We start from the raw sequence: 14,229 nt of genomic DNA, 5'->3' as shown, positions 1-14,229 counted from the left end.
CATGCAGACAGAGGACACCATCTACGCGTTTTGAGAAAAACAAACCTTTCTCTTAATCAGGACCCATGAATCAAAGCTATGTTTTTAACTTAAATTTTTGTAGAAACTGGACCTTTTCCCTCCCTTTTCTTCATCTCGAGCACAGCTGGAACCTTTGCTGTATGGCACAGGATCAGCTACGCATTTCGAGCAAAAATATCAGTGGATTTCCAAATGAAAAAGCAGAGAAATAAAGCCACTTACATTTTATTCAGCAGCATCTTTAGACTTTCGTCATTCCTACAGCAGTGCAGAAAAGTTTCACATATATTTGGTTCCTGATTATTTCCCAAAAATATAGTACAGCGTATGCAGACAAAGGACACAGTCTACGCGTTTCGAGCAAAACAAATCTTGTTCTTAATCAGGACCCATGAATTAAAGCTATGTTTTAAACTTTAATTTTTGCAGATGCTGGACTTTTCCCCTTCCTTTTCTTCGTGTTGAGCACAGCTGGAACCCTTGCTGTATAAAGCAGGATCAGCTACACGTTTCGAGCAAAACAAACCTTGCTCTTAATCAGGACCCATGAATTAAAGCTATGTTTTAAACTTTAATTTTTGCAGATGCTGGACTTTTCCCCTTCCTTTTCTTCGTGTTGAGCACAGCTGGAACCCTTGGTGTATGGAACAGGATCAGCTACGCGTTTCGAGCAAAACAAACCTTACTCTTAATCAGAACCCATGAAATAAAGCTATGTTTTAAACTTTACGTTTTCAGATGCTGGACTTTTCCACTACCTTTTCTTCATCTTGAGCACAGCTGGAACCCTTGCTGTATGGAGCAGGATCAGAGCTACGCGTTTCGAGCAAAACAAACTTTGCTCGTTATTATGACCCATGAATTAAAACTATGTTTTAAGCCCCTATTTTTGCAGATGCTGTACTTTTCCCCTCCCTTTTTTTTTGTCTTGAGCACAGTTGGAACCATTGCTGTATAAAGCAGGATCAGCTACGCATTTCGATCAAAACAAACCTTGCTCTTAATCAGAACCCATGAATTAAAGCTATGTTTTAAACTTTAATTTTTGCAGATGCTGGACTTTTCCCCTTCCTTTTCTTCATGTTGTGCACAGCTGGAACCCTTGGTGTATGGAGCAGGATCAGCTACGTGTTTCAAGCAAAACAAATCTTGCTCTTAATGACCCTTGAATTAAAGCTATGTTTTAAATGCCTATTTTTGCGGATGCTGAACTTTTCCCCTCCCTTTTCTTAGTCTTGAGCACAGCTGGAACCCCTGCTGTATGTAACATTATCAACTACGCGTTTCAAGCAAAACAAACCTTGCTCCTAATCATGACTCATGAATTAAAGCTATGCATTAAACTCCTATTTTTCCAGATGCTGGACTTTTCTCCTCCCTTTTCTTCGTCTTGAGTACAGCTGGATCCCTTACTTTATGGAGCAGGATGAGCTGCGCGTTTCGAGCAAAGCAAACCTTGCTCTTAATCATAACTCATGAATTAAAACTATGTTTTAAACTCCTATTTTGCGGATGCTGGACTTTTCCCCTTCCTTTTCTTTGTCTGGAGCACAGCTGGAACCCTTCTGCATGGAGCAGGCTCAGTAGCTGAGCCTGCTCTATACAGTAAGTGCTCACACCCGCTGTAAGTCTATGCCGGATGTCATTAAAGAGATAATTATTTTTTCAGTGTAACAATTGGCATTACTTTGTCAGGTCTGTTACATAAAAGCAAATATAAAACACATTTTAATAGGTTGTAAAGCAAAAAAAATCTGGAAAAACATAAAGGGAGTATGCAGGTAACCTAGTACAGGCAGTATGTACATGCGTGTGTAATATAGGAAATAGTAATAAAACCATTTATGGTCAAATAAATAACTTTACACTCCAGTCGGGACATGTTATTCCAATTATAGAGCTAGCAGCCAAGTTTTTACATGAACTTCCCCCTCTACGACTTCCATTGGTCATTCCCAAGCCCCAAAAAGTTCAGCAAGGTACGTACATTTCAATCCGCAGCCCAGTACTTCTCATACAGTTGCCTATTCTGTCTAATATATCATTATTTGTACAATATGTTGCATATAATTCCAATTTCCCTGACAGATGAAGACATGTAAATCTTTTTTCAATACAATTTGCTGCTTTTTCTTCCAACCGCAAAGTACTTAAACAATAACAAATGTACTTTGTGGGTCGCGCTTAGCGAAAAGTTTGCAATTGTCAAACATAGCTACCCATATTCTCTCCCTTGCTTCGGTAGACGGAGCCAGCAGGCGAGTCCGTAATGTTTCCATCATGCTCTAACACAAGACCCTTGTTATTTTTCTTTTTTTTTTCTTCTTTTTGGAAAATGTAATAGAAGAGAAAGACAAAGACGACTCTGCAGAAACAGAAGATCTAAGGGAAAGACGTCATGAGTTATGTCGACTTTTGCAGATGTTTCTTGGCTTTCTTAGAGCTTTTGCAATCTTTGTATTGTAAAGACTGTGTGACTTCAACATTGAATGGATGTCGATGTGCTGAGAACGAGTTTCTTAAAGAACAAATTTATGGAGAATGGGTTAATATTTTGGTTTGTTGTGATCGGGAAACTCCAAGGGAAAATATGGTCTTATTAGATGGAAAAAATGGGTAAAATGAGACGTATATTAATTGCTCAGCTGTTGGGTTTGTTTGACCCACAACTGAGGAATCAAGGCTGAACGGAGCCAGGGCAGAGCCATGGGCGTAGTGACCCATGACTCACCTTTGCAGGGCAGCAAGGGGTTAATGATAATTTTATAGAAAGAGCGGGCTTTCTGCGGGGTCAAGAGTTTAGGGGGGTGGATTTATAGGGCCAGGAAAGGGGACAGGGTTGGGGCTGTATATATGTCCAGGAAGAAAGGGGGGGGCACTACTTTGGCGCGAGGTACCATTAGAGAAGGTCCCGCCCTCCCGCCCTATACATGTTTGTATATATATATATATATAATATATATGGATATATATATATATATGTATATGTTTAATCTTTGTCGGGGAAGACGGGGGAGTCGAGATTCATTTAATTTTCTATTGGGTGTTCGGGCCATTTCGGCGAGCGGCGGCGAGGGGAGTTCTTGGAGTCGGTGGAAATTCGGGGTGGGGGGTGGTACATCGGATAGATGGGGGACCACCCCCCTTTGTTTATTCTGGTATGGTAATTGCCTGGCGGACTTGGGGGGCTCTCTAGGGGTGGGGTCCCCTGAGAGTTGGTTAGGGACACTGTTTTCCGGCAGAGGTGTGTGTCCCCGAACTTGTGGTCGCGGCTGGGGGCAAAATATGCCGGATGGTTTGGTAACAATATTTGGTGTCCGCCAGGTTTTGGGGCTCCAAGAACCGCCCTTGCATTGGTAAAATGGTTATTTATATCTGTTATAATGTTTGTTAATAAACCGGGCCGATTTGGCCAATTTTTTTATCCAAAGAAGGGTGTTGTGTTTTTATTAGCGGTTGGGAAAAAGGGGGGGTTTTGTGAGGGATTCTGCTGACAATATGAAGAAAGCCTCTGCAGTAGGGCAGTCAAGGATTTGCAGTAGCCTAAAGGGTGCTTTACACACTGCGACATCGCTAACGATATATCGTCGGGGTCACGTCGTTAGTGACGCACATCCAGCGCCATTAGCGACATCACAGCGCGTGACACCAAGGAGCGACGATCAACGATCGCAAAAATGGCAAAAAACGTTGATCGTTGACACGTCGCTCCTTTTCAAAATATCGTTGGTGGTGCATGCCGCTGGTTGTTCGTCGTTCCTGTGGCGTCACACATCACTATGTGTGACACCGTAGGAACGACGAACATCTCCTTACCTGCGTCCACCGGCAATGAGGAAGGAAGAAGGTGGGCGGGATGTTCCGCCCGCTCATCTCCGCCCCTCCACTTCTATTGGGTGGCCGCTTAGTTACGCCGCTGTGACGCCAAACGAACCGCCCCCTTAGAAAGGAGGCGGTTCGCCAGTCACAGCGACGTCGTTAGGCAGGTAAGTACGTGTGAGGGGTCTTAGCGATGTTGTGCGCCACGGGCAGCGATTTGTCCGTGATGCACAACCGACGGGGGCGGGTACGCTCGCTAGCGATATCGCAGAGTGTAAAGTACCCTTTAGGTTGTCAGGAAATCCCACCTTGTAGATGACAGTCCTGCAGTGTCCGGCTATAGAAGGTCACATCATTTGGCGGCGCAAACTGCTCCCTGACCATCTATTATTTTTGCTTGGTGAATTTGGTATCCTATGTATCGCCTCTGCTTGGTTTACATCCCTTTCCCTTTAGGACCCTGTAGAGTTCCTCTCGCTTTCAGCTTTTTTCATCATCACTTCTCTTGGTGTCTTTATATACCCTCATTCCCCCTTGCTCTTTACTGGCGATAGGTCTAATACCCTTTACACGTCTTCAGTTCAAGCAGACGGCTTGAGTTTCTGGAGAAACTTTGTTTAAGTTATTTGTTTACTTTCTCTGTTTATTATCTCTGTGTCTTTTTTAAGGTACCGTCACACTAAGCAACATCGCTAGCAACATCGCTGCTGAGGCACAACTTGCTAGCGATGTTGCTAGCGATGTTGCTGTGTGTGACATCCAGCAACAACCTGGCCCCTGCTGTGAGGTCGCTGGTTGTTGCTGAATGTCCTGGGCCATTTTTTAGTTGTTGCTCCCCCGCTGTGAAGCGCACATCGCTGTGTGTGACAGCGACAGAGCAACAACTGAATGTGCAGGCAGCAGGAGCCGGCTTCTGCGGACTCTGGTAACCACAGTAAACATCGGGTAACCAAGAAGCCTTTACCTTGGTTACCCGATATTTACCTTGGTTACCAGCGTCCGCCGCTCTCAGCTGTCAGTGCCGGCTCTTGCTCTCTGCACATGTAGCTGCAGTACACATCGGGTAATTAACCCCATGTGTACTGTAGCTAGGAGAGCAGGGAGCCAGCGCTAAGCAGTGTGCGCGGCTCCCTGCTCTCTGCACATGTAGCTGCAGTACACATCAGGTAATTAACCCGATGTGTACTGTGGCTAGGTGTGCAGGGAGCCAGCGCTAAGCGGTGTGAGCTGGTAGCCAAGGTAAATATCGGGTTGGTTACCCGATATTTACCTTAGTTACCAAGCGCAGCATGCTTCCACGACGCTCCAGCGATCCCTGCCAGTTCAGGTTGCTGGTGGGATCGCTGGAGCGTCGCTTAGTGTGACATCTCACCAGCGACCTCCTAGCAACTTACCAGCGATCCCTATCAGGTTGTATCGTTGTTGGGATCGCTGGTAAGTTGTTTAGTGTGACTGGGCCTTTAGAGAGTAGTGGGGTTGACTAAGCATTCATCCCATCCACTCCCTAATTAGGACGTACTTCAGGGTCAGCCAGGGTCAGGTATCCGGTGCGGAACCTATCTGGGGCGGTGAGGGAAGCCAGGGCCCAGGGGTAGGCTTTGTCAGGGGTCATCATCTCCCCCTTTCCCTAGTCACAGGGTTTCACTTCCCTTTCTCTGTTCACTTGGTACTTCCCCGTACCTAGCGTGACAGTAGATCAATATATGGATGATAGAGTGGTAGTTTGTGCTAAGAAATCCAGAATATCTTATGCAGTGTTGACCATGTGGTTTATTCGCTGCGGGTTTCGAGGTTGGACCAACTCCTTCATCAGGAAAACCACTGTATAATATTTTGGTTTCTGCTCATATATAAATACTTGTAATTTTCTAATCAACCTAAAGGGGTTGTCTAGTACTATACCCTACTAGGAAATTAGGAAATAAATAAAAAAAAAAGTTAAAAAATAAAAGCTGCTTTCCAAACCAGTCTTTTTCAGCGTTGTGTCCTCTGCTGGTCTTCTGGGTTCAACATCTGGCAGAGGAAACACATGGGTGCTGCATCCAATCAGCAGCTGCTGATCAGTGTTCATATTTTGTCTAAACAGAAGATTACCAGCCCCTCATTGGGTGCGGAACTCACTTGATATCACTGACAGATGTTGATCCCAGAAGACCGGTAGAAAGTGCTGAACTAGTTACAGAGTAATGTCACCTATCCAGGAGATTAGTAGTATCAATTTTTTTCACCTCTCTATTCCTATTGTTAATTTATCTTATAGTGGACATCCCCTTTAAAGAAAATCTCTCAGCAAACTTGCGTTATGTAATTAGAGAGCAGCATAATATAGGGGCAGAGAGCCTGATTCCAGTGATGTGTAACTTACTGGACTGCTTGGTGATGTTTTGATACAATTTCTGTTTTCTCTGCTGAAGATTGAGCAGTGCTCTGAATGCTGAGCTGTGTATAACCCCGTCCACAACCCTGTGTACACTACATAGTCAGCAAACTACCAAAAAGTGGTGGGGGTGGGATAACACAGATGATAATCTTCTAGTGATAAAATACCGTGTAATGCTGGTAGGTGTAGATGAACTGTTCAACTAGAGGTGCATAACTAAATAACTACCTCATATTTGCTAAAGACCTTGATGGTGAGAATAGACTTGGTTGCAGGTAGTCACCAAGTACCATCCCTGTGCAGCCCCTTAGTCTGCAGCAGCTGACCGGAGGGGCAGAAACACAGGTACGAGGTACAGGTGGGCGAAAGGAAAGACATGGGCAGACAATCCAGGATCAGGGCAGGCAGCACCATAGATATAGCCGAGGTCAGGAGCGGAGACATCAGGATAAATGGTAAATATGCCAGGTCAATAACAGGAGACAGAAAGAATATGCACAAACAGGAACTAGAGACAAGTTGCTAGGAACCTATGTTCAGGCAAGGAATAGCTGGAGGAGCTGCCTGATATAGTCCTTGCTACCTAGGGATAGTCTGAGGAAGTTAAACTCTGCATGACACAGCAGTGATAAATTTCTGCAGGAATTGCCCTCACTTTCCTATAGCCAGGTGGAGACAGCAAGAGAACATGCACAAACAGGAACTAGAGACAAGCTGCTAGGAACCTACGTTTAGGCAAGGAGTGTTGGAGGAGATGCCTAATAAACTCTCTGCTATCTAGGTATAGGCCGGGAAAGTTACACCCTGCAGGACACAGCAGTGATAAATTTCTGCAGGAATTGCCCTCACTTTCCTATAGCCAGGTGGAGACAGTAAGAGAACATGCACAAACAGTAACGAGAGACAAGCTGCTAGAAACTTACGTTCAGGCGAAGAGTGATGGGAGGAGCTGCCTAATAAACCCCCTGCTACCTAGGGATAGGTTAGGGAAGTTAAACTCTGCAGGACACAGCAGGGATAAATCTCTGCAGGAATTTCCCTCACTTTCCTATAGTCAGGTGGAGACAGCAGGGCTATAGAGCAGTGTTGGAAGAGAACTCAGTGCAGCAGCCTGATCCGGGAAGGAGGAGAGAGACAAATGTAGTGAATAGCACAGTGTTGGAGAAGCGTGCGTGCAACCTAATAAGTAACAAATTCCTAGAATCAGGCTCTCAGCCCCTACTGTTGTGATCCGGAACCATGGAAGATCACCATAAATCATTGGCAAAAAGGTGACAAGAGCATTGACAACTAATCTGGCCGCCATCCCCTTACTAACCATCAACACTAGAAGTAGCTGAGGGGTGAACTAACATCCTATGCACCGCGAACCCAGCTGGAGAACTACCTATCCTAAAGGAAGGAAAGATGAATAACTCTCTGCCTCAGAAATAGACCGCAAAGGTATAGCAAGCCCCCCACATTCAAAGACTGCGGTGATATAGGAAAACACAATACACAGATAGATGATAGGTTTAGCAAAGGTGAGGCCCCATTGACTAAATAGGAAAGGATAGGAAAGGGGCTGATGGTGGCCAGAGAAAAACCCTACAAAAATCCAAATACCTGATAGTACAAAAAGTCCTCAGATCACTAGATCTGAACTCCGTCCTATATCAGGCGCTCTTGTCATACCAATGAACAGAAAGCAGGAACCATTACAAATTCAAGAAGCAACAAACACATGGACTTATAGGAGCAATACTCCAAACATAGCTGCAGGGAACTTCCCAGCTAAGCAACTGAGAGTGAAGATTCCTGCATGCAAATAAACTGACAATAACCACAGAAAATGACAAACCCAAATAAGAACAAAAAGAACAAAACAACATAAGAAAGAACCAAGCACTTATCTGGGGTAGATGTGGTCTGGAGCAAGATGAGAAGGCTGGTAGCTAAAGAACAAATGAGAACCGGCTCAGACTGCCAGCAGACCAAGGTTTAAATAGGCAGAGAATTAGCAATGGAAACGCCCATTGCTCCAACACACCTGGTCTCTGTCCAAACCAGTCCTGGCCACAAGAGGGAGCCTCACAGCAGCGAAAGCATAACTGACATTCACAACACCCTACATTATCCTGCTTTCACATTATTTAGCAAAACATAGTGACAGATTCTCTATAATAGAGGGCATTATGGACCCTACTAATTTGATGCGCTAACGAGCTAATAATAATACTAATAATAATTATGCTTTTGGAGTTGCCATGTCATGGTTATCACTTGGCAATGCTTTTTTCTCTTCTTCTAGCAGTTTCTTAATTTTTAGATGTCATATAGGGACAAGTCAGAGAGGATGAGAGTCTAGATATGTCCTGATAATCTCAGTCTTGCTCCGGCATGTAGCTGTGAGAATGTATGTGTAACAGGAGCATACCTCTCACATATCGTCTCCCAATATGTCCGCCACATACAACCCAAAGCCGAAATTCATCCTACGGAGCGTCTGGATGTGATTGACAGGTCCACGATGCAGTAACGAGACAATAACACAGAGCTGGAAATACAGATGAGATTGTGTCTTCCTTTTTTTCAACCCCCCCATTTTTCAGGAATTGAGCGAGCACTTTGTTCTTCAAAAGGCTTATCTCTTTGGCTGAAGATTAGAGAAAACCTTTGGTATGTTTCATACTACTGGCATTTTTATGACATGTTTCTATCAAGCCAAAACATAGATAACAGATTTGTCTTGCACACAATAAAAGTGAGATCTCCTGTCATTCTTTTCCTGTTCAACAAATCACCTACCAAAATGAAAAAAATATGTGTTGAAATCATCTAGACGCTATTCAGGTTCTAGGATTATGTTAATTTTCATTTTAGTGCTGATTCCAGATGTGCGAATGACGGACGACTCCGAGACAAAATCAAAAAGGGACCCTAAAGCCCCCCACTGGTTGAGGTCACTGCATGGACCACGCTTACCAGGTTTTGGAAGGGGTCATGTGGGAGAGTGTGACCCTTCTTGTGTTTCTGGATCCTGGGACTCCATCCTGTGAGACAATACAAGCCATTTTGTATTCTATAGAAATTATCTTGTCTTATAACTGAACAATGTCATACAGGGTTCAGCTAACACTGATGGGCGGGGAGTTTCACATTTCTATACACACCCCTGTGGCTCTAATTGGTGCATGGTAATTTCTTTGTTTGGGATACTATATAAGCTGGTCACCTGATGTAATAAAACAGAAACTGTCATCACACTGTATCTGGCTGTGCTGTATTGATTTCTCCAAGCGCTCGCAAAGCAAATTTTATTAATTTGGAGTTCCAATGGCATAGAGGCAGAGTATTTCGCTCACAAAAGCTTCCTGGTATCAAATATGACAAAACAAGCTGTTGAGCATTTTGTTGGCTGCCGGCAGTGTTTTCTCTGGCTGGTCTCCCCGAGATCAGTGATTGTTTTTGTCTTGCTGGTCTACTAGAAATTGCTCCCATATGGCCAGAATCCTACTCCACACTGATGAGGGGCAATACCCCAAAACAGCTGTCTGTGGATGGATACCTGGCCTTGGTATTTCCCTTGTCATATCTTTAAACTCATCAAAGAGTTGGATATTGACTAGAAGGGCCATTTAATATGGTGGTTATGGTGGTCTCCTAAAAAGAGCCACTCCTTGGCTAGGTCCTTCCTGGAGGTATATCTGGCTATTTTCTGTGTCGAGACTCCTAACAGAAGCTCCACGGACCTTTTTTGATTTGGTATCAAATATGGAAAGCCTTCAGGAATCCCTGCTTTGTCATGGACCGACATATCATCGGTACAACCTGGGGCCCAAGAGGTTGAGGGCCCATTTCTACCTGCAAAGCAGGTGGAATTGTGCATTATGATGAGCTCTTTGGCTGTAAAGGGCCCATATATTATTTTTGTACATGGGCCCTTTTCTTACTGTGTCCGCCAGTGTGGTTTCTGGTAGATTTTTGAGAGAATTTTTTGCTTTGCTCTACAGATTTGATAATTCCATCCACCTATCAGAAAAAAACAAGTTATACCCCATCCACCGAATAGGGAATAACTTGGTGATCTCTGGTCGTTTGAATACAGGGTCCCTCGGTGACCCAAGATCAGTTTTCTGCAGCCCCATTTTGATTGGAGCAGAGGTGCACATCTTTGGACTCTACGTCACTCATTGTCAATGAGACTAATCGTCGGAGAAAGCTAAGAATGGAGCAAGGTTGAGAATGTGTAACTTCAGATAATACAAATCCCACACCCCCGAACTCTCACCACAGGCATCTCCTAGGATTGTAGACATCCAAATCCTACCACAGGCATCCCCCCAACATTGCACACTCTCCAAACTCCCACACAGGCATCCCCCTAGCATTGTACACCCACAAATCCCATCTCAGGCATACCTACAGCATTATACATAAAAAAAAAATCCCATCTCAGTTATCCTCCAGCATCACATACCCCCCAAAATCCAACCAGAGGTGAACCCCCAGATTCACACAGTCCCTAAAATCCCATCAAAAGCATCCCTCCCCCCACATTTCACACTCAAATCCAACCACAGCATCATAGATCCCCAAAAGTACACCACAGGGGTTCCCCAGCATTGCACACACCACAAAATCCCACAACAGGCATCGCTACAACATCACACCTCCAAAAAACCCACCACAGGAGTCCTGCCAGCATTTTATAACCCCCCAAATCCCACAATAGACATCCCTATAGCATTGCACACACCCCCAAATCCCAACACAGGTATCCCCACAGTATAATAAACCCCTACAATCCCACCACAGGTATAACCCCCAGCTGTTTACCCACCACCCAAAAAACCACCACATGCATCCTCTCACATTATAGACACCTCAAATCGAACCACAGGCATCCCATCCAGCATTATAGACCCCCCTCCGTGCCCCATCACAGGCATTCCCACAGAAGTATAGGCCCCCAAATCCCCCTACCCTTTGCCCTTTTTCAATTACAGCTTCCCATTGATGAAGCGAATGAGGGTTAAAGATGGGGAGTGTGTTCGTCACATCTCTCCCGTGTTCCAGGCATTCTGAATGACGTGCTGTGCTCTTGACTGGAAGTGACGACGTCAACACTTGATGAAGATTATGTCACACCTAAAAGAAGCCCATACATTCTAGCATCTACCATCTGTACTCTGCATAGTAGTCTCTTTAGCGCATGCGCAATACAAACTGGCGGAAAATTTCCAAAAATCACAGTGTTTTTTTTCTGACAGACACTATGGACCGCAGAGAAAAACACCTGGGTAGTACTGGTAACCCAAGAGGCCACATAAAATGATGTGGTGGGCAGGATTTGGCCCGTGGGTCATCAGTTTGACACCCCTGATTGTAGAAAGAAGCCATACTTGTTTTTTTTTACCCAAAACGAGCTTCCAAAGCAATGGAGTTAAGTTTTTGACTGTCTCATCTCTCAATAATCAGCAATTACTATGAAGAATATTACATATGGGTGGAATTAATTAATTAATTAACCCCATTGCTCTTTTCTGAAACAGCTTGTTTGAAGCTTGGAAACATACAGCCGATACCATCTGATAGAATATGGAAAGAACTGCAGACCACATGCTAAAAACTGAATTATCCAGACAAGGAACTTTCCAATGGTCTAGTCTTCCCTCCAGACATTAGAACATACGCAGAAGGGGAGTGTAGTCTATGTACATTTCCTATGATAAGATCTATTAATATACGCAGTGGACGGATTTGATGGAAAACTGTATGTTACACTTTTTTTTCTATGTAATAGAGTCACCAGCTGAAATACAAAAAATATGTATAAAATGAATTTGAAAATGTCATAAACTGTTCCAAAAATATAGTAAAAAAAAAAAAGTAACTGTTCTTATTTTTTCATAAATCAATTGTAAATGGGAAAAATAAGAAACTTTAAAATAAATAAACTTTTCAATAAATTAGAATATTATCAAGAAGTTAATTTCATTGAGTAATTCAATGCAAAAGAGAAACATATATATTATATAGAGTCATTACACACAGAGGGATCTATTCCTATATATTATATAGAGTCATTATACACAGAAGGATCTATTCCTATACAGTCAGGGCCAGAAATATTTGGACAGTGACACAAGTTTTGTTATTTTAGCTGTTTACAAAAACATGTTCAGAAATACAATTATATATATAATATGGGCTGAAAGTGCACACTCCCAGCTGCAATATGAGAGTTTTCACATCCAAATCGGAGAAAGGGTTTGGGAATCATAGCTCTGTAATGCATAGCCTCCTCTTTTTCAAGGGACCAAAAGTAATTGGACAAGGGACTCTAAGGGCTGCAATTAACTCTGAAGGCATCTCCCTCGTTAACCTGTAATCAATTAAGTAGTTAAAAGGTCTGGGTTTGATTACAGGTGTGAGGTTTTGCATTTGGAAGCTGTTGCTGTGACCAGATAACATGCGGTCTAAGGAACTCTCAATTGAGGTGAAGCAGAACATCCGGAGGCTGAAAAAAAAGAAAAAATCCATCAGAGAGATAGCAGACATGCTTGGAGTAGCAAAATCAACAGTCGGGTACATTCTGAGAAAAAAGGAATTGACTGGTGAGCTTGGGAACTCAAAAAGGCCTGGGTGTCCACGGATGACAACAGTGGTGGATGATCGCCGCATACTTTCTTTGGTGAAGAAGAACCCGTTCACAACATCAACTGAAGTCCAGAACACTCTCAGTGAAGTAGGTGTATCTGTCTCTAAGTCAACAGTAAAGAGAAGACTCCATGAAAGTAAATACAAAGGGTTCACATCTAGATGCAAACCATTCATCAATTCCAAAAATAGACAGGCCAGAGTTAAATTTGCTGAAAAACACCTCATGAAGCCAGCTCAGTTCTGGAAAAGTATTCTATGGACAGATGAGACAAAGATCAACCTGTACCAGAATGATGGGAAGAAAAAAGTTTGGAGAAGAAAGGGAACGGCACATGATCCAAGGCACACCGCATCCTCTGTAAAACATGGTGGAGGCAACGTGATGGCATGGGCATGCATGGCTTTCAATGGCACTGGGTCACTTGTGTTTATTGATGACATAACAGCAGACAAGAGTAGCCGGATGAATTCTGAAGTGTACCGGGATATACTTTTAGCCCAGATTCAGCCAAATGCCGCAAAGTTGATCGGACGGCGCTTCATAGTACAGATGGACAATGACCCCAAGCATACAGCCAAAGCTACCCAGGAGTTCATGAGTGCAAAAAAGTGGAACATTCTGCAATGGCCAAGTCAATCACCAGATCTTAACCCAATTGAGCATGCATTTCACTTGCTCAAATCCAGACTTAAGACGGAAAGACCCACAAACAAGCAAGACCTGAAGGCTGCGGCTGTAAAGGCCTGGCAAAGCATTAAGAAGGAGGAAACCCAGCGTTTGGTGATGTCCATGGGTTCCAGACTTAAGGCAGTGATTGCCTCCAAAGGATTCGCAACAAAATATTGAAAATAAAAATATTTTGTTTGGGTTTGGTTTATTTGTCCAATTACTTTTGACCTCCTAAAATTTGCAGTGTTTGTAAAGAAATGTGACAATTCCTACAATTTCTATCAGATATTTTTGTTCAAACCTTCAAATTAAACGTTACAATCTGCACTTGAATTCTGTTGTAGAGGTTTCATTTCAAATCCAATGTGGTGGCATGCAGAGCCCAACTCGCGAAAATTGTGTCACTGTCCAAATATTTCTGGACCTAACTGTATATTATATAGAGTCATTACACACAGAGTGTTCTATTCCTATATATTATATAGAGTCATTACACACAGAGGGATCTATTCCTATATATTATATAGAGTGAGTACACACAGTGATCTATTCCTATATATTATATAGAGTCATTACACACAGAGGGATCTATTCCTATATATTATATAGAGTCATTACACACAGAGGGATCTATTCCTATATATTATATAGAGTCATTACACACAGAGGGATCTATTCCTATATATTATATAGA

The sequence above is a fragment of the Anomaloglossus baeobatrachus genome, chromosome 7 (assembly GCF_048569485.1).
Source record: "Anomaloglossus baeobatrachus isolate aAnoBae1 chromosome 7, aAnoBae1.hap1, whole genome shotgun sequence".
NCBI lineage: Eukaryota > Metazoa > Chordata > Amphibia > Anura > Aromobatidae > Anomaloglossus > Anomaloglossus baeobatrachus.
Note: the sequence above shows the minus strand (reverse complement) of the source record.